The following is a 19,029-nucleotide window of genomic DNA, read 5'->3' on the forward strand; positions in this document are numbered from 1 at the left end:
GCCTCCAGCCTCCGGAGGATGGACAGGCTCTCACGGCTGTTGTGGCTGCTGCTCAGGTTCAGCCACTGCTGCTGTGGTTGCATCTCAAGAGATGCAGCTCAGGAAGTCAGCTTCTGTCTTTTTGTCAGCCCCTTGTCTGGTTATTGTTCATTGGAACTCCAGCCAGCTCCTTTCAGTAGTCTCTTCTAACCTGGTGTGTCAGTGCCAGATGTGTGGCTAATTCTAAGAGATTTTGGATGCTTTCAGGGGGAAAAAGGAGTGTTTCTCTAGTAAAAACATGCATTTTTCTTCCTTTTCCACACCTAAGTGGGTTTTTTGTAAAATACAATATGATTCTTTACAAGGGAGGTATTGTACTCATGGCATTGGGAATTTCTGGGAACTGCTCAGTTAAACGTTGCTCTATGTTACTGAATCCGTCACTTCTACAAGGTTCTTACTATTGTTTCAAAACCACCTGTATGAACTGGAAAACAGATCATTATTTAACCAGAAGAAGAGTGTTCACTTCAGGTCTTCTCATTTAAACACTGAAAAATTTCCCATCTATTTATTGCTCAGCTGCTGCAGCAGAATTCCCTGTAGGGGTTACATCCCGAGAGGAGTCATTCCTCACCAGTAGGCAAATAAGAGATTCCAACACTCACCCCCTCTTGGAGGCCAGGAGGCTGCTGAGTGCCATGCAAGACCAGCCTGTTCCACTGCAGCCAGGCTGAGCCTGCAGCAGCTCCCTGGGTTCACAAACCAGTGCTCACCTTGTCCCAACCCAGGGCACCCCTGAGTCCATGCTCCAGCTGCCAGCCTGGGGAAGTTTGAACCCACACCTCTGCTGTGCTCAGGCAGGACTTGGCTGCATCCCTTCCTGACAGCCTGGTGCAAGACACTTGCCATTGCTAGAACCGTTCTTTGATCAATTTGAGGTTGATTTAGTTTGGTCGTCTTGGGGATTGGGTTTTTTATCTTTTCCTTTGATCTATCATGTCATTCACTGTTAAGTAGATCAGTCTAATATCAACTGAAATAAATATTGACTGAAGACTGTAAGTTCTCTGAAAAAACCCTATTGCTTATAAAGTGACGTAACGGGCATAAAAATTAAGGGGATTGTTGCTAATTCTTCTCTGTACATCATTCAAATGTGGAAGCACCTTGCTTAGTAATTTTGTTGGATGTCTTTTTTCCTTTGAGTAATATTTGTATAAAGTATCTTTCTACCTTTCTCCAGCCATCTCACCCTTCTATATGATTCTTTGATTCCTCATCGCCTGCTGTTTCAATTTCAAGATTGTTAGTAATTAACTGTCACATTTATACAGAATATAGGTAAATTGAAAATAAATTTTTAGAAGGAGAAAGTCAGAAGTCCACATTTATGTAATGGTTATGCAAGTAGAGAATTACATTGGCAAATTTCTACTAATTAAGTAATAGCTGAGACTGTTTTATCAGCAATGATTTTATTAATCATTCAGTCTCCATTGGCAAAGAACAGGGGAAGCTGCAGAATTTTGAAAAAAAGAAATTTTAAATATATGGAGCAGAATTGCTGAAAGGGACTCAGAACCACATGGAGCGATTGCTTCCAGCGGAAAAAAATACTGGCTACTTTATTGCTCATTATTTCACAGATTGCCTTTTAACTGCGGTTGAGAGAGTGGGACCTGTGAATAATATAGATATATTTTACTGCTGTAGTTGTTTCAAGTTGATTTTCATTTTACTATCTATGCAGCCTCTTTGGAAAAGCAACATTTGCATGAGCTGCTGCCTCTGATCTTTGCCTGGAGACCTGGGTGGGACAGACCTGACTAACATGGCTTAGCTGCTCTTCCTGTAGCATCCAGACTTCCAAGCCAGGCATAATATGGTGTATACATGAATCAGAATCGCTAAATATATTTTCTTTCTATATGTTTTCCATTACTGTTCATAGAAATGTAAAATATAGCACAGCATTTTACACTACTGTGTCAACACCAGGGATTTTAATTCCATTCCTGTGACCAATGGGTTTGGAGTCATTCTATATATTAGTTTGGATAATGGTGAAATTGATTTTATTTCCACAATAAGATATTAAGCAGTCGAACCTTTGTACAAGTAAGGATGTTTGATGTATTTGAATGCCAGTATGACTGACATTTAAATTTAGTGCCAGAATATGTTCTGTTATCTCTTTCAGTTTCCTCTGATCTGCCAGCTGGTAATATTCCCCCTAGAATGGGTCCTGATAGGAATCTGGCCCACAGGGCTTAAGAGTGCTGCCTGAAGTCTGACCACATTCATTGTTGACTGGCAATGTTTATTTATTTTGGTTATTTTTACTATTTTTTTTCCCCAAGAGAAATGGAAAAATATTTTGTTAATTTTTAGGAGGTTTATAGTATGTAACTGAAAGAAAAGTAGGTAACTTATGAAGGTAAGGGGGACCTGTTTCAGCCTCTGCGTGTACATGAAGTAGCACACAGGCACTTTACCAGTGCAGTAGCAATAGGATATTGTGTGGGTTTCATGCAAAGATTGCCCAGGAAGCTAATTTCTCCCAAAATTCAGACCATTGTCAGGCAATACATTGTGGTGTATATAGAAAAGCTTCTTCTCCTCTAATATTCACATTTGCATGTTTATTAGCCCTGACCTCAAAATCTGAATTTTCTTTCCATAGGCTATGCTTGTATACATCATTAACTCAAAATTTCCCTGCTTACTCTCACAAATTTTATTAGAATATAGTAACTATGGTTTCTTAAGTGATTATGTTGCTGTTATTGTAACATACTGGCAGGAATTAACAAATTACAAAATACCAACACATGCAACACAGGTTAAAATCTGGGCTGGTTTCAAAACAATCACTTTAGACATCTAGCACATATGTTCCACAAAAGGCTCCAGTTCCTAAACAGAGTTTTTTTTAAGGATTCCATCCCTCTCTGTTGTCTAGGGAAACAGCCCATACCTTCAGCCAAGCTGAGGATTGGAAGCTGTACACTGGTTTTAAAATGTGAACACGAGGATTAGCTTTCCTTCAAGTGACTTAGAATGTCTGCTTCTCTAGAAATGTTGTAACACATAAAATCCTTAATTTGTTAACCCTGCAATGAAAAAAAAAATCAAATTTTGAGTGTAGACATGGTCTGTGAAGCCAAGTTATTCTTCTCTGTAATGACACTCATGTAACTGTTTTTAGAGTATACTAAAATTATAAGAGCACAAGCCTCTGCCCATTTTCCATTCATGTTTCCATTATCATCAAAATATGAACATATCTGAACTTAGGGGAATATGGAATATAAAGTGCCAATTGTTTTTATTGCCAAGCATGGTATTTGCTTTATTTTCCTGTAGTTGCTATCCTCATATAGGCTTCTGAGCATATACTGCTAAGAAATACTAATGTGAGGATCTAAAAAATGTCCAGAGATGTACCCAGTCTTGTGCAGTGTTACGTAAAATTTAGAGGATCTGGGTTGCAGCCCACTACTCCTAAGAAATGTGTATTTGGTGGTATTTTAGGTCCCTTCCCTGATCCTAAAGTGGAAAAATGAGTTGTAAGGGGTGGGAGAAAAAATTAAAAATTTGGATCAACCACCAGAATTTGAAGACTACAACCGAGTTTTGGCTTAATCTCACTTCAAGTGTGGGGCTACCATGCTGGTCAATTATTTTATCTAGCAGGATTTATTCTTCCAGAATTAGAAGTGACATTCTGGTACCAGAAATTACACTGCTCCTTCAGAAATGGAGCATGTGTGGGTTCGGCTCCTGTCAAGGACAATTTTTAGCATTCCCATAGTGTGGTGCCCTAGAAATAATGCCGAGAGACAGACAGACACAGCGAGTGAGGTTAGCACTAGGCACTGGTACAGTACTGAGTCACATGTGTATATTTATTTCCCTGTTGATTGCCAAAGGCAGTGCAAGGGTTTGAGGCTGGTCATGTTGCCTCAAAGGACACCTGCAATATTCCTCTAAGAACTGTGCTGACTTGTCAAACCAAAATATGCGATATAAAAACAACTTTAGAACACAGATACAATGGTAGTGCTGGACTTTCTATTGATGAGGAATTCATTTGACTCTTATTTTATACTGGATTGCATTAAACTCAAACTGTACATAAACTGTCCACTGTTGATTCCTCTAAAATTGATTAAATGAGATGTCTTGCAAGTTCCACAAATAGGGACAGTGTTTTTGTGTGTTTTGGAAACCACCTAGGGAGCAGTTTGAATTAAAAGTGGAAATAAAATTATTGAGAAGATGCCAGAAATTCCACTGAGGAGGTGCTTGCAAGAATTAAAAAACAGATAAATATTCTAATGCTTCTCCAACAGCATGCAGCTGTGTCAGGACTCAGGGTGGGCTTAGTGGAGGTGGCTGGGAGGCTGGCAAAATCCTGATTGGCAATGGCTTGCAATGATTTTGTGGAATTTTTTTATAAATCTTAGTAAGAGTTAAATTATCTACCCAATTTATTCTGGGATATCTGTAAAGAGGCTGGGAATACAAATATTGACTGTTGTCAGCCAATGCAAATTCTTATTTGAATCAGCCTATTTGAGGACAAATTGTATAGTAGTTTTTTTCACAAGAAGTGGCAGCTGAGATACCCTAAGTGCAGCCCTCATTATCCATTTCCTTTGTAGAAGTTATCTTACCTTGCTCTGCTCAAAAGCATTTCCAATCTGTTGTTATTACTTATCCTGATACCAGAAGAAGTACTGTCAGAGCAATTAGGAGTCCCAAGCCATTTTGAAGGCTCATTGCATTTGATTTTGTAATGTCTTCCCCAAGAGTTTGCTATCCGGCTACACTTTGCTCTCCACTAAAACTTAGTGGAAGAAATGGAACTGCTCACAAAGAGACCTCAGGGCAAAGAAAGGATCACGTGATCCTCTATGCAGCTATTTGGTAAGATGGTATTTCTTGAAGATACCACATATTTAGTGCATTGTACAAAAGCACAGCTAGCCTGCCTGGTGTACTTCTGTACTAACCTGGAGGTGATCTCAGGGGGAGCGTCGCTGCCTTGCAGATTAATCCTGATGAGGTCTGCAGAAGTGGCAGAGCGTGAGCCACAGCCTTTTTGTTTCCCAGGGCTGCTGCAGTGCAACCTACGCTCGAGTATTGCTTTTTGATACACTTTTCAACACACTTCTGCTCACTTGCCCAATTCTGGTAGCAGCATCCCATTGTAATCCTTTCAAGCACTACTACAGAAACGGGCAAGGCTTTCAACACAGAAACCTGCACCAAGTCTGAATCATCACAACACTTCTGTGCAATTCATCTCCCTGTACCTCCTGCTCCCTGCGGTCAGGACTCTTCTGCCTCTGCAAAATAAATCCACTAGCACGTAACTCACTTCAAAAGAAGCACCCACTTAATTTTCAATTAAACTTCTTGCCCGTTACAAGTGTCAGCCTTTCCGCGCTGCCCCTCCAAGCGAGACCAACCCCCCCAGCGCCACGTCCCCACGGCAACCGCACAGAGCGCATCCATGGAAACGAGGGGGCTGGGGAAACAGTGCTGCTCTTCCACTTGTGAAAATACTTTCAAATTGCTAAAACACAGGGGGGAAAAAGCAAAAAACGCAATATTGAAAGCCATTGCCATTTGTGCCAAACAGCGTTCGAGATGGATGGCGCAGAGATAATGGTCTTGTCTCCACTGTTTGGTTTGTCAGGGAAATGGCTCCGTGTTTATCTTTTCCTTTGCTTGTACGACAGGATAAAAATAGGGCACATATCTAATGCATATGTGTTGAAATTACGAGTACAAAACTGTGCATGTACGTCACAGTGAGAATAGATAGTGCACCCATAAATACTGGTGTATAACGTGCCTGGTCTCATGCTTTGGATTCAGTCTGAGCAGTTGAAAGAAGTGGATGCATAAGATAGTGGTTTCTTTCTTTATATATATTGTGATTCTCATTTCTGTCTGTTTCTGCATCTGTTTGAATGCATGTCTATGTGTGGTTATTACACTGGTCTGCTTGAAAGAGGTTATTGATTTAAAACAACAGTGTAGTAACCTTAAAATAGAATTTGCATTTTGCAATGGGGGACATATTTATATTCCATTTTGCTATTATTATTATTATAATTTCCACAAGGCTATTCCCTGTCTTTATGTCCTTGTAGAGGAGCTGTTCTTCCAAAACAGAGGAAAAAGGGAAATTAAAGAGTCTATCACACGGGGCAGAAGGAAAGGCTTTCACAGACAGCGGATTAGTAAGGATCTGGTAAGGAAGAACTTCCTCTCCTGAGGGCAGCAGAGGTGCCCGGGGAGGCTGTGGAGTCTCTCTCTCTGGAGACATCCCAAACCCACCTGGACACATTCCTGTGTCACCTGCTCCAGGTAACCCTGCCTTGGCATGGGATTAGACTGGATGATCTCCAGAGGACCCTTCCAAACCTAAAAACTCCTTGATTCTGTGATTCTATGATCTTGAACGAATGAAGGAGTATCACTTTCATGTCTCCTCCAGAAGGACTGAGGGCATGGATGAAAAATAGGGTCTGTTGAGCACAATAGAGAGAAATATCCTCTCATCTGCTGTCACTTGTGCCAAACAAATATTTCTGTTCCCAAGGAGCTGGATACATGGCCAGTTAGACAAAGATATATTGCCAAGTACATGATAGAGGGATTATGTAGGAAGTTGGAAATAGAAGACTAAAATTACAGACTATTTAAATCCTAACCTGTAATTGAATTCCACCATACGTCAGAAGTAAAGGCGTGATTTGCAGGTGGTTTGTAAAGGAGAGTCAGTTTTACACTGCCACACCACGCAGCTCTGCAGCTGACTGAGAGCTGCAGGAGCCCCACCCAGTGCAGCTGGGCCGGGACAGCAATGGGACCAACCCTCCTTCAGCCCGCTGGGACTGCTGAACTCTGCTGCTGGATGGAAGGCTCCCTTTCAAAAGTGACTTATTTTAAAAGTTTAAGGAAATAAAAAACCAATGTAGCCATTTCTGAGAATCATGGCCATAAATAAAATATGTCAACTCACACTTTTGAAGATCTGTTCAGTTCCTATTCTCCTGTAGAGAATAGAAGTGTCCTTGGTTTAATACTTGAAATACAGCTGCATGTAGCTAGGAAGGGGCTGTTACAGCTTATACATATTTCATAAAGAAATACAAAGCTCGGAACTTTTGAAAACTTCCTACTCTCCAAAGCATAGTTTTCTTCTACACAAGCGTTGTCTCTATCTTTCCTCTTTTTTTTTAATTTATTCATCTGTGGGTTTTTTTTCTTGTTAGCTGGCATTTATGTGTTCAAATAGAATTTTTGAAGCATTTTCCTGCTTCTTTCAAGACACATGATCCAATTTTTATTGTTTTTACTGTAACTTGTGGAAATTGACTTATTCAGACCAAACATAGATTGCACAATATCAGAAAGATTTGCAGATAATCAAGTTACAGGATGTTTGGATCTGAAAATATTACTCAACAATGTACAGCTATAAGACATTTAATTTTTAATCAGAATTTTAGTACATTTGGGTGAATTAGGACAATTGAGGGAAGTGTGATTGATATTCTTCCTATTGTGGTCTCTCTGCAGGTTATCAGATACTACTCTTGACTTCAGTGTGACAGGAAACTCCTTTATTCCTCAAAATTTTTGTACTCCATTTTTATACTAAATGTTCAAAAGAGTTTATTTGGATATGCCAGTTTTTTAACAAATAATTGCTATACATATCTGCCATAGGTAATGTCTTTCACTCACTATGCAGAAATTGCCACTCCATTATCATCAGTAAAACACCAGAAGTTTGTCTCAAATTGGGCAGGTCTTGGCAATATTTTAGAACACATTTGGTGTGGTAATGTATATTAATGGTATATGCATATACTCTGAAAGCTAAAAGGATTTGTAATTCTCATTTTTCTAGGCATGTTTGGCACTCTCATTTTTGTCAGAAGAAGTCTGTTATTAAATGCAACATTTTGTATTTGTCTGGTAGTAGAATCTGAACTGATCTCTTAGGACTGTTCCACACAAGTCTCCCTGATTCCAGCAGAAGGAAGGTCAAAGACCATGGTTTATGACTATAGAAATATTTTGTAATTAGCCAGATTCCAAATGCTAAATAGCAAGTCAAGTCCAAAGTTCTACCCAAGCAAAGAAGCACTCCTCTTGTATGGGAGTGCCAGTGAACTGTGGCAGCAGAGCTGCATTCCCTGAGGCTGGAGCTGTAGCAGTGGCTGTCTTTGGATGGATGGTTGCACTCATGTGTGATGACTTCATTGTATCTGTACAGAGCCAGCATTACAAGTAAAGCAATCCCTACCTCTAAAATGATAGTTTTGTTCTTTTCAGCTATTAACTTTTGGGCACATTTTTGTGTCGTGTCAATGGACTGCAGTAACAGTACAGTCCCTGTCATTCTCAGACTGAAACTAGATCTGAGCATAGGCATCCAGGGGTGTTTACACCTGCTGGTAAGCCTTTGGTGGATGTTTAACCTTACTATGCAACACCACTTACTAACAATAATTGGTATTTAGGTTTTATCTTCACAGGAGGTATATCTCATACAGTCATTAAATGAGTACCTGCTTTTGAACTAAATGATTCATGTAACCAGTGATTTGATTTATTTTGTCTTTAATTCAACTATTTCCAAACTCTAAAATACAGCATATAGACTAGGCAACCTTAGAAATGTTATCAGCAAAGTGCTACAGTTTTAGGTTGGTACTCTAAGTTTAGCACCTTTCTCCCTTTTCCAAAGCAGTGTTTACATTTGAAATGCTGGTTTCAAAAATCGATGAAACCTTTTGAAAACTGAGTAAATTCCAGAAATATATATACAATATGCTAGATCATAAAGTAGATAACAATGTGTTACACGTGTGTGTATATGATTTTAGTTTGATACAGGAGGCCACTGGGCATCATCCACAAATACTGTACAAATGGCCATAATTCTGCTGGAACTTCTGAAGCCCCTGATTCTGACAGTGAATGGCTGTGGGTTCTGCTGGGTTTTTCCTTCAGTACTTGGACCTTTTGAGCTGACTGACTCTTGGTGACAGTGTGGAGCCAAGAGTTAGTGCTGGTGAAAGGAAGGGAATCGATGTGACTCCTTTTGCTTTGGCCTATGCAAAATCCCAGGTGAAGGTACCCTGTGCAAGAACTGCTGCCTTCTGCTGCTGCCCTGCTCACATGGATGCAACTGAGTCCATAACTGAGAAGAGGCACTTCTTTGGAAACTCAGGGAATTAATTCTTTCCAATGGCACTGCTTGGCACACATTTGCACTCATGTAACAAGCAAGCAATTGCACAGCCTTCTTCAGACAATAACTGTATCCAGCTCTGAAGACTGTTTTGAGCTTTGTTTCCCCTTTCTCAACTGGACTCAGACTGTTGTGATATTCCATTTTAGCCAGTGATATGCTCAGGATGGGTGACAATTCTTTCTGGGGTTAGTGAAAAAGCATTACTGTGTCTGCTTAAAATGCTTGTTTAAAAGAGACGTTAATTAAAGTTTATCTTCTCTGGTGGGAGCTATTCAGCTCTACCCCAGACGATGCAGCAGTATGGACATGCTACAGGTATGCCAGAGGTTTACGTGTTCTAAAATTCTTGGGAATATTCTAGGGCACATGCCCATGTTATCTGTTTAAGATGAGCACCAGAATTTTCTCTGACTTAAAAGCTATACAGACAGTGAACCTTCAAGTTCAGACTCAAGGGAAATGCTTGAGCATGCCAAGAGAACAAGGAAGCCACCAGCAGTGCCTGGGCACAGTGCCCACAGGTTTGCTTCCAGATGTCAGTAAGAAAGTCAAATGGGCAGGAGGCAGAGCCTGGTGTGCTGTGTCTGCTCCAGAGCCTGCTATTTTCAGAGCAGCATGGACTCAGCTAAAGTGCAGCCCAGGCCCCCAGGCTCCTGCTTTCCTGGGAGAAAGATCTATGATGTTATATTTCAGTAATTCATCAGAGCTCTGCCTTTTACAGTCGCACAAGAGTGCTCAAAGCATCTCACACAGCTCTGTGCAAAGATTCCTCCAGCACATGTTTTAGGAATGGGCAACTTAAATTGCACAAGCTCTGTGTTGATTTTGATTTGCAATTTCTCATCAGCTTACTACAAAGCTGGACTACAGATAATGATGACACTTTAAGTGTAAGGTGTATTCATTTGGTTCAACCATCTTCCCCATTTCTTGCTGTAAAGGAATAGGCTTCCAAATAATATAGCAGCTGCTAAAATGTTTGTGACATCTGTGCTTTAAGAAAGTATTGCAAACATCTGAGACAGTAGACTCTCTACTTTGGGTGGTTTTCCATGTGTCTTTACAATTCACACATAAGTGAAGGTGGCTCTATGGTGCATAACTGTAACAAGTGCTTTTAAGTACGTTATAAAATCTCACCATGGCAACATCTTTCTGCTCATCGTATTTATAGTGAGAAAAAGAAAACAAGCAAAAATAATATTAACCCTGAAACCTTTCTGAAATTTACAGGTTGAAAGAGTCACCTAAGTCAGGGTTTTTTGGGGGTTTTTTTTGTAGCTTTCTGTAAAAATCCTTGAATATGTTACTGGGAAAATAGTAATTGAAGGCAGGCTTTTAACTTCAACTTTAAATTATCAAATACCTAGTTTTTGTTTGGGTCAGTGTGACCAAATAGAATTTTATTTTAATAGAAGAAAATTAGAAAAAAGATGGCATATTTGCTTACCTCTAAGATCTAACCTCAGTGGGCATGATGCAGAAACCCAGGTATAGTCATAGAAAGAGGTTCCAGTTTGGAAATTACCCCTCCAACATCTTCCTGTCACCCTGTGCTCTGGTGTTATGTAAACCTGGCTCAGCATGGACTGGCACGCTTCTTGCAGGGGCTTTACACGCCTCTAAGGAGTGGCAGTGTGTTCTCCATCCCCTTGCTACCTCAATTCTGCAGTTTTTATGAAGGCTTGGAATTGTCTGAGTAAATTGGGAGGAATAATTGTAAGAATGTGTGAGGGTGCCTGCACTAGAGAATGGCACTTTAAGTGCTCCTCTTGGTATTATCTAGTGGGCTACAGTTGAAGAGATCTTCCAGATAACATGATTCAGAATACCATCAATTATCTCTGTTCTTGCATTTCTCTATCCCTTTCCCTATAGTCTCCACAGCCCTGTGTTATAGGAACACTTTATTTGAGCAGTGTGAAAGGGAAGGTGTGTAGGCTCAGTGAAAGGCTTGGATAAAGCTAAATGCAACTGCACTGTCTCAGGCCACCATTCCTCAGGTAAAAAATGAAAATAGATTGTCAGGGAATTTTTCACCTACAAATTCCTTGCAACTGTAGATAAATCTCTGGATGGTCTGAACATCTGAACAAACCAAACCACTTCAACACTTGGGTACAGATATAGGGTCTAGAGTTTAACCACCTACTTCAGAAATTATTGGATTTATATCTTATCTCACTCTAGTTCATTCCCATTCATCTAACTTTTTTAGAACAAGTTCTTTGTTTATATTCAATAAAAATAGGGAAGGAAATGAAGGGAAATATAAAGAGATTCTGAATTAAACCCAAAAAATCCAACTATTTTTAATCCTTCATGAATTTTTCATTACTACTTCCCACAAAACACCTCCTGCCTTCTCCAAATGTTCTAAAAAGAGCTGCCATTCTTGGTAGATAAAAGCAGTATAAAATTATTAAGCAAAATTCCTTCTTTGTTTCTTTTTCAAACAACTGGTATGTAGTCACTTTCCATCCAGCGTCTTCTGCAGTGGGAATAGGTTCCTTAACCATGAGGAGAGTAAAAGCAGTCAGTGCTGCTTACAAATCTGTACAGGAACTTGAGCACAAACTCCAAGGGCCCTGTGCTCGTTTACATGAGAATTACAGCATAGAAAGTTCACTCTCAATCACTCCTTTCTGTTCCTGTTTATAGAGGAAAAGTGGCCTTAGTACCAAGGCAAGTAGGACATATTCATTCTTTACACTGTGCCCCTTTTTTCTAGCCATGACACCCTGAGTAAATTGGAGCAGGGAAGAGTGTGGAGAAGAGGCTGCAAGACTGGGCTGAAGTGGTACTATACTACATAACTCAGGCTGAGAGAAAAAGCCAGCCTAAAATCTAACAGAGAATGAATTTATTAAATTCATGTTGTTTAAAAATGGTTGAAAAACTTGTCAAAGTTTGGCTTCTTTTCTTCCAAAGATGTTTTCCCATGTAAAATTGGGTGCTCTTATAGCATATCTTGTTTTGGTTTTACAGAGGTAAAATTTCACCAGCTCCCCAGAAGACTTTTCAGAATAGAACAAACAGTAAACTTTTGAGACCATCTATTAATTCTGTATTGTTAATATTGTTACATTGAACCTGGCACAACCGTGGACTATTTCAATACAGTAAGCTTGGATAATACACACTGTGGCATACCCCTTGGAGCAATTTTTTTTTCTGCTTGTACAGATATCCAAATCTTGTTCTCTGAGGCTGCCTTAGGCAGGAATGGGGTGGCACAGGCATATGCGTGTAGGTTGAGTCCTATGCTGGAGGTGCCCAATGTGAGAGCTGATGTGGCACACAGGTATCCTACCACACAGGGCACCTGGACTGCACAGACTACTTTATCAAATATTCTCTGGCACAGTGCTGCATTTACACCTTTCTCCTGCTTCAGGTTTAAAGCCACAAGATGTAGCCAGTGGTGACCCAGTCATTTGTGCCCATCATATAGGCCCTGGCAAAAGGAAGAGGCAGCCTGCATTGGCTGCAAGCATGAGGCAGGGACCCCAGTAGTTTATTTTGGAAATAATGAGTAACACTGATCAAATCAGTTGCTGTGGGGGTGTAACAACCTTGATTAGAGATCAAAACAAACTGTATTAGGCATTGAGCAGACATGGCCTTCCTCAAGGAACACCAAGTGTAAAATGACACCTATCTTTGATACTTGCTGTAATTGCTTTGCTCTCAGTTCAGGGCCCTGCTACACCTGAAATTAAGTCTTTGCTGAGCATAGGCTGCCCTTGACTACTAAAGCTCGAGCCGCCTAATGCCATGGCTTGGAAAACAGTGACTATAAAAAATGTTTTTGTTCTGGGTATCTTCTAGGCTGTAAAAAAAGTGCACATTTTGCCACTGGGGTGCTCAGAGTGTTCGGCAAAGCTTACTGTGCTTAAGCAGCCTTCAGAGCCATGAGAGCCAACAGAGCTATAAATTGGCAGGGCTGGCCAACGCACTTGAACAGCAAAAAGACTTTCAAAGAGACAGTTATGCTCCCAAGTGCTTATTGTCAGTTCTTTGAGTTAAACAGATTTTAACAACCCAAACAAAAAGTCCACAGGGGAGCTTTTTACAAACAGAAAACAAAGGATCCCTGCTCCAGCTACATCAAAGCTTCCTGGCCGCTCTAACCTCTGGTGGCAGATTGTTTCATCCAAGGCCCCTAACTCAATGCTAATGTCAGTTTTCCTACGCACCAATGAACCACTTTTTGGAGTTTTCTGATCTAGCTTTCAGCTGACTTCAGACAAGAAACAGCATTGCTGCGGTCAAAGCTACAACCATCCCCATTTCCATGCCGTGGTTACCCCTATGAAAGGTGTCTCAGAACACTGTGCTGTCATGAAATTTGAAAGCCTTATGTGCCTCTGGATTTGTTCACATTGAAGCCCTGCTATTCAGGAGATTTCCCTTCCTATACCAGCCACCTTCTCTTGAGCAGGCTGAGAGAACTGAGAGGCAGATTTGGGCTGGTGAATCTGAGGATAAGATGATAAAAATTATTTTATTCTTCTTTTTCAATTCCATTCTTATCTCCCAGCCCAATGTAAATAAAGGATAGTAATAAGAGACCTTAAAATATATAAAGTTCATGGTAGTGAAATTCCAAGCACATTTAAGATAGAGCATTGTTACTTTGCATTTTCAGTGGGGGTTTTAATGTATTTTTGTTCAGAATATAACAAAAATTAACACTGCAGTTAAAAAGAGGATATTCTCATAGCTCTGGATAATTAATGACAGAGTAGGATGCAGGCTCATCTGAATAAGAGGCAGAACCACCTCATGGCTACTCCACTTTGACATGACATAAAGAAGTATGTGCTGCAGTGGTAAATCCACACCTAATGGAAAAAAATGCACTGGTTGCTAAAAGCCCAAGAAAATAATATCTGTGCAGGGTGGAAAAATGAAATATGTGGTTGTACATGAAATGTTGAGATTTAAGTTGTATGGAACCAACTCAAAGTTATGAATCATCAAAACCCACAACATTACAGACCATCCAAAAGTTACAATTTTTTCTTTCAAGCTGTGTACTTTTAGCCAAAAGAAATTAACGAAAAATGAATAACTAATTTCTCAAATCTTTGTTGCACTGTCTAAATTGGAGCGGGAACACTGAAAAGGAAAAAATTGCAAGATGGATCCCAATACCATATAACAATCTCAGATTCACTGGAGTCATCCTGATGCCTGTATTATCACTTCAGCTTCCCTGCTCACTTTAATTACCCAAGCAGTCCCATCAGGATGACATCTACTTCCAAGCACATTGTGTTGCCTCCTCCTACTCTGCAGATCCTCTCCTTGCTGCTGGAGTGCTGTGTTCAACTCAGCACAGCACAGGCTTGCAGCTCTGGCTGGATCCAGCTTTGACAGTAAATACAAAAAGCTGGAATGTGGAGTGCTATGGTGTCCCAGCCCTGCAGTGTGCTGGGAGTACATGACAATAGTCTGTAATACTTCGCTGTTATTAACAAAATCTTTAAAGCCCAAATTATCTCGGATATGTCCATTTTTTGATTCCTAACTCAAAATCTTCTCAAGTGCCATGAATTTTAGAAATTTATGGGAAAAAAAAGGGGGGTTCAAAGTGCTTTCAGGTGATGGACACCTGAATTTTAGTCTTAAATGAATATTATCTCTTCCCCTGCCACAGAGTCTGTACTTCTGTTCTCAAGGACATCAGGGGCACTAGGAAGAACTAGGGTTATGTCACTGTTCTCAAGATCAGCACTTGCATTTGCTTCCCCCTGACAGTAGGACTGCTCTCTTTGCTGGAGTCTTTCCATGGTTAACTACACTTCTTTCAGGCCAGCAAGTGTCTTTAGATTATAACAGACTGATAGAAGGGGGTAAAAAGAAAGAAATATTCATTCTGTAAAATATCTAATCAATGGAACAAGTGGATCAGCTGAGCAGGAGTAAAGATAAGGAAGAAGCTTGTAGGTAAATAAAGCAGTGGGGTTTGAAAGTGAAGAGGATCAATCTGGATTGAGTGAAGGACTGGAAAAAGAAATATGGAAAACCTATTTTGGGGTATCAGCATTAGATCAAATAACTGGGTCACTGACTAAGCCCTGGCCTGAGGTTAGGTGAGGGAACAAGATGTGGAAAATTACTGGACATTACATGAGAAAGTGCTGAACATGATTGATAAGCATGTGAGAAAATGACTAAAGTTACAGATAGCACCATGCAGGAGGGCTGAGTTTCACAGGTGGTGAAGGGGGAGTTTTGTGAGAAATGGAACAGAAGGCCCAACTTCACAGATAACTGGGGAGGTGTTCTGCTGACCTTTGGGGGAGTAACATCTTGCAAGGCACCAAGGTAACTGCATCACTAAGACCACAAAAGACCTAGGTAATGGTGTCAGAACTGACAAATTTGGGATGGATGTAGCAAAACTGGGACCAATGGGGAAAGAAGTAATTAGGTGGGTGTTGTAGAGGAGACCAGGGCAGAGGAAGTGGGTGGTAGAAAGACTGGGAAACAAAAAAGGGATATTAAAGTACAAACCACAGGATTGGCACCATCTGGGATAGCCCTGCACTTTACCACTGGATCAAGACAATAAATCAAACCTTCCCTCTGACCATCTGACACAAGCAAATCCTGTTTCTGCACCCCTGAGAGCAAGGCAAGCAGTGTGTCCTCCTGGGCTGCCATGGGGCCACCCCCACACCACGTGGCAGTGCCCAGTCCATATTCTCCAGCACCCACAGCTGCCCATCACTTCCTGAAAGATGGCACTGACCAAACTAAAGTGCATTTCTGCAAAATCCTCACTGACTTCAACAAAATTCACTAAAACCTGTTGACAGCAACAAAATGTTTTTGCAAAGGAGGGTTGTATTTTTTTTCCACAGAAGAAATGTGTGAACATTTAGAATTTTTTCCTGAAGATAGGACTGTGCCCTTGCTGCCCACAAGATAGGTAGTTTTTGTCATGAGTAAAAATAATGGTAACCATTAATTAATAATTCTTAAAAGCCCCCACAAAGGAAAATTGTTTCATACAACTGTTAAAAAGGACCTATGGGGCTTGTAAAAACCAATCAATATTTTCACTAAATTCACTGTTCTCTGGTTCTCTTACTTGTATGGCCTTTTCAAACAATATTTTGGTACTTTTAATAAACCAGACAGCTGTGAAGACCTCATCCCTTTCTTTGGTCTTCTCATCTCTGCACCTCTCAGTAATTCGTTAGTCAAATGAATGATTGTGTAATCCTGAATAGTGGTACAGACTTAAAAATATCATCTAGGATCATCTTGCTTTTCATTGTGTCTGTGTAGGCTGCAGAATTCTGCCTTTGACATTGTATGCAAAAGATTTATTTCTGTCATCAACTGAAGCATACCATATATACAGATTCATCTTGAAACCTCCATGGCTGGTTAGATTTTTAACAATATCTCTGACTATGAAGTGCCTGACACATCAACCAGATACTTATTGTCTTTAATGAAAAATTATTTTTCATGCTGTCATGCTAAACTTGAAGGTTCAGATTCCAGCTGCCTCTGAGTACCACTTTTTCTCTCATAACGAATATGGTGAGATTAAATATTCGCTTCTCAGGAGGGGGCAGATACGAGCAAACACAAGTGCAAACATTCATTTTTCCTGCTACATCGAGCCCTCTTTAATTATGTGAAAATTGACAGTTGTCATAATTCCGAATAATAGTTTTCAGTGTGTAAATGACAGAAAAGTGTAAACTTCCCATGGTGGCGATTGCCAGGTCACAGGGAAAAGGTGCAGCCAGTCGTGCAGCCTCCTCAGGCACAAGGAACTCACAGAGCCCCACCCAGGGCTGCTGCCAGCGGGGCAGGGGCCGGTGCTGCTGGGGACTGGGACCTGGACCATGGCCAGGCTGCCCGAGGAGCTGTGCTACATGTATTTCTGATGTCCCAAGATTCAACAGAAGCAATGGAACTTGAATCCTTCTCCCATCCCCAGCATTCCCCACCTCTCCAATGCATTTGGCAGTATTAGCCTGGCTTTCTGTGGGCTCCTTTCTACAATTTTGCCTTTACCATTACTAGACATCAAGCATAAATTTTCAGAGGAATTTTAAATATTACAGAATAAACCTATATATTATGTGATCATGTCCTCTTTCCTGCTCTTTTTGCAGTAAAGAATGAATTGCTTTAACTTTGGTGAGAACAATCTAGGTCTGGTTCAGAGTTTCACTGCATACAGTTTGTGTTCCTGAAAGTTCTGCTTTAAGGTACTGTCCCAGTGTTCTCTTCTCTGCCGGAGTAGCAGATGAGGAAAAAGATGTGTCAAATTTAGGATACCTGTAAACCCTCACATGTCACTGTTGTCGAAAACTACCTTTTATTAGGTAGTAGAGCGTTTGCAAGTACAGATGAATTGTTTTGCAGTTGAAAAAGGGGAAATATCAGTGTTGCTATGAAAAGTATTTGAAAGACTTTCACTACACCATTGTTGTGGAAATCCATGTCAAAATCTTGAATTCAAAACAGGGGACGTGCAGAGAGTGCATTCCCAAAAGAAAAGGCACACCAAGTCTAGTCTGTGAGAGTTTTAACAGTTTAAGCTCCAAAAAAGAGAGCTGGGAGTTGGTATGATTACTCTTGGAAAACATACCACAAAGTAAATACCACAGAGGAAGAAGGGACAACAGAGAAGAATTGTGGCAACAGATAGATTAGAGGCAGTTTTCTAGTTAGCAGAGCAGGTTGGTTGTGGAACAAGCTCACAGTAGTGTCAGACACAAGTTTCAATGGACATAAGAGGTGCCAAAGGTCTGGCAACATGTGGGCACTGTCTCATCCCATTTGTTTCAGCTTCAGCTTTCTGTAAAACCATGCTGACTCCATGGTTTCAGCTGGGTTTTAACCACAGCAAAATTTCAAATATCTTGTATTCTCAGTTGTGAAGTTCATTAATTTTAAATCTCTTTGAAGTGAACAGAAGAAAATACTCTTTGCTGTTGGAATGGCAAGTACTGGATTAGAAGGGCATGTTCCATCTTTTAGAAAGAGGATCACTTTGTGTGGTTGCAACTTCCAAAGTTGGCACTAGAAAATCTGATTTTTTTGAAAGATAACAGGGGAGAGTGTTCACATTTTAATTTTCTAGTTTAGGCTTATAGCCAACCTCTAAACCCATGGAAATAAAGGAACATAACAAAATATGTGACAAGGGCACAGTGGTTTCAGAACCATAATTTTATAGAAAGCCCTTTCCATTATGTTAATGAAAATATGAATTTTTCCTTGTAATATAGATGTTTTCCATCATGTTTTTTGTCAGTAATCAAGATATGCACACAGTGAAAGATCTGAGTGAAATGTGTGATTAGAGACCATTTAAGATATATATTTCACTTCAGAGAAAAACACAGATAATTAACTATATACTGAGTTCTGTATTGTGTCTAAGAAATGTGTTATTCCTAATGAGATCATTTCTTATTCTACCAGAGTCACTCTTGTAGTTTCCTTAGTGAAAAAACTTCTGAGTGTTAATTACAAGAGCATACTAATGAAAATATGAGTCACAAATTAAAGAAAAACTGAAGGGTTGTGACATACAACAAACCCTTCTGATGTCACCACCTGTTCTGCTGAGGTATTGAATACACTGCCATAACTATGCGTATGCTTCAAAGTTTGCAAAATCATCATTTAAAATTTGGGAAATGCCAACATTTAAGATTATCTGCATAGCTGTATTTGTTATGCATACACTTTTCATAATCTCTCAGCATCTT

The 19,029-nt window shown here is 40.2% G+C and overlaps 1 protein-coding gene across 1 annotated transcript in view; it reads right to left on the reverse strand.

Moving 5' to 3' along the window:
- Window positions 1–19,029, reverse strand: part of SHISA9 (shisa family member 9) — a 180,068-nt gene that overhangs the window by 103,654 nt on the left and 57,385 nt on the right. The window lies entirely within an intron of this gene.

The sequence above is a fragment of the Corvus brachyrhynchos genome, unplaced genomic scaffold, assembly GCF_000691975.1.
Source record: "Corvus brachyrhynchos isolate BGI_N302 unplaced genomic scaffold, ASM69197v1 scaffold5, whole genome shotgun sequence".
Lineage (NCBI taxonomy): Eukaryota > Metazoa > Chordata > Aves > Passeriformes > Corvidae > Corvus > Corvus brachyrhynchos.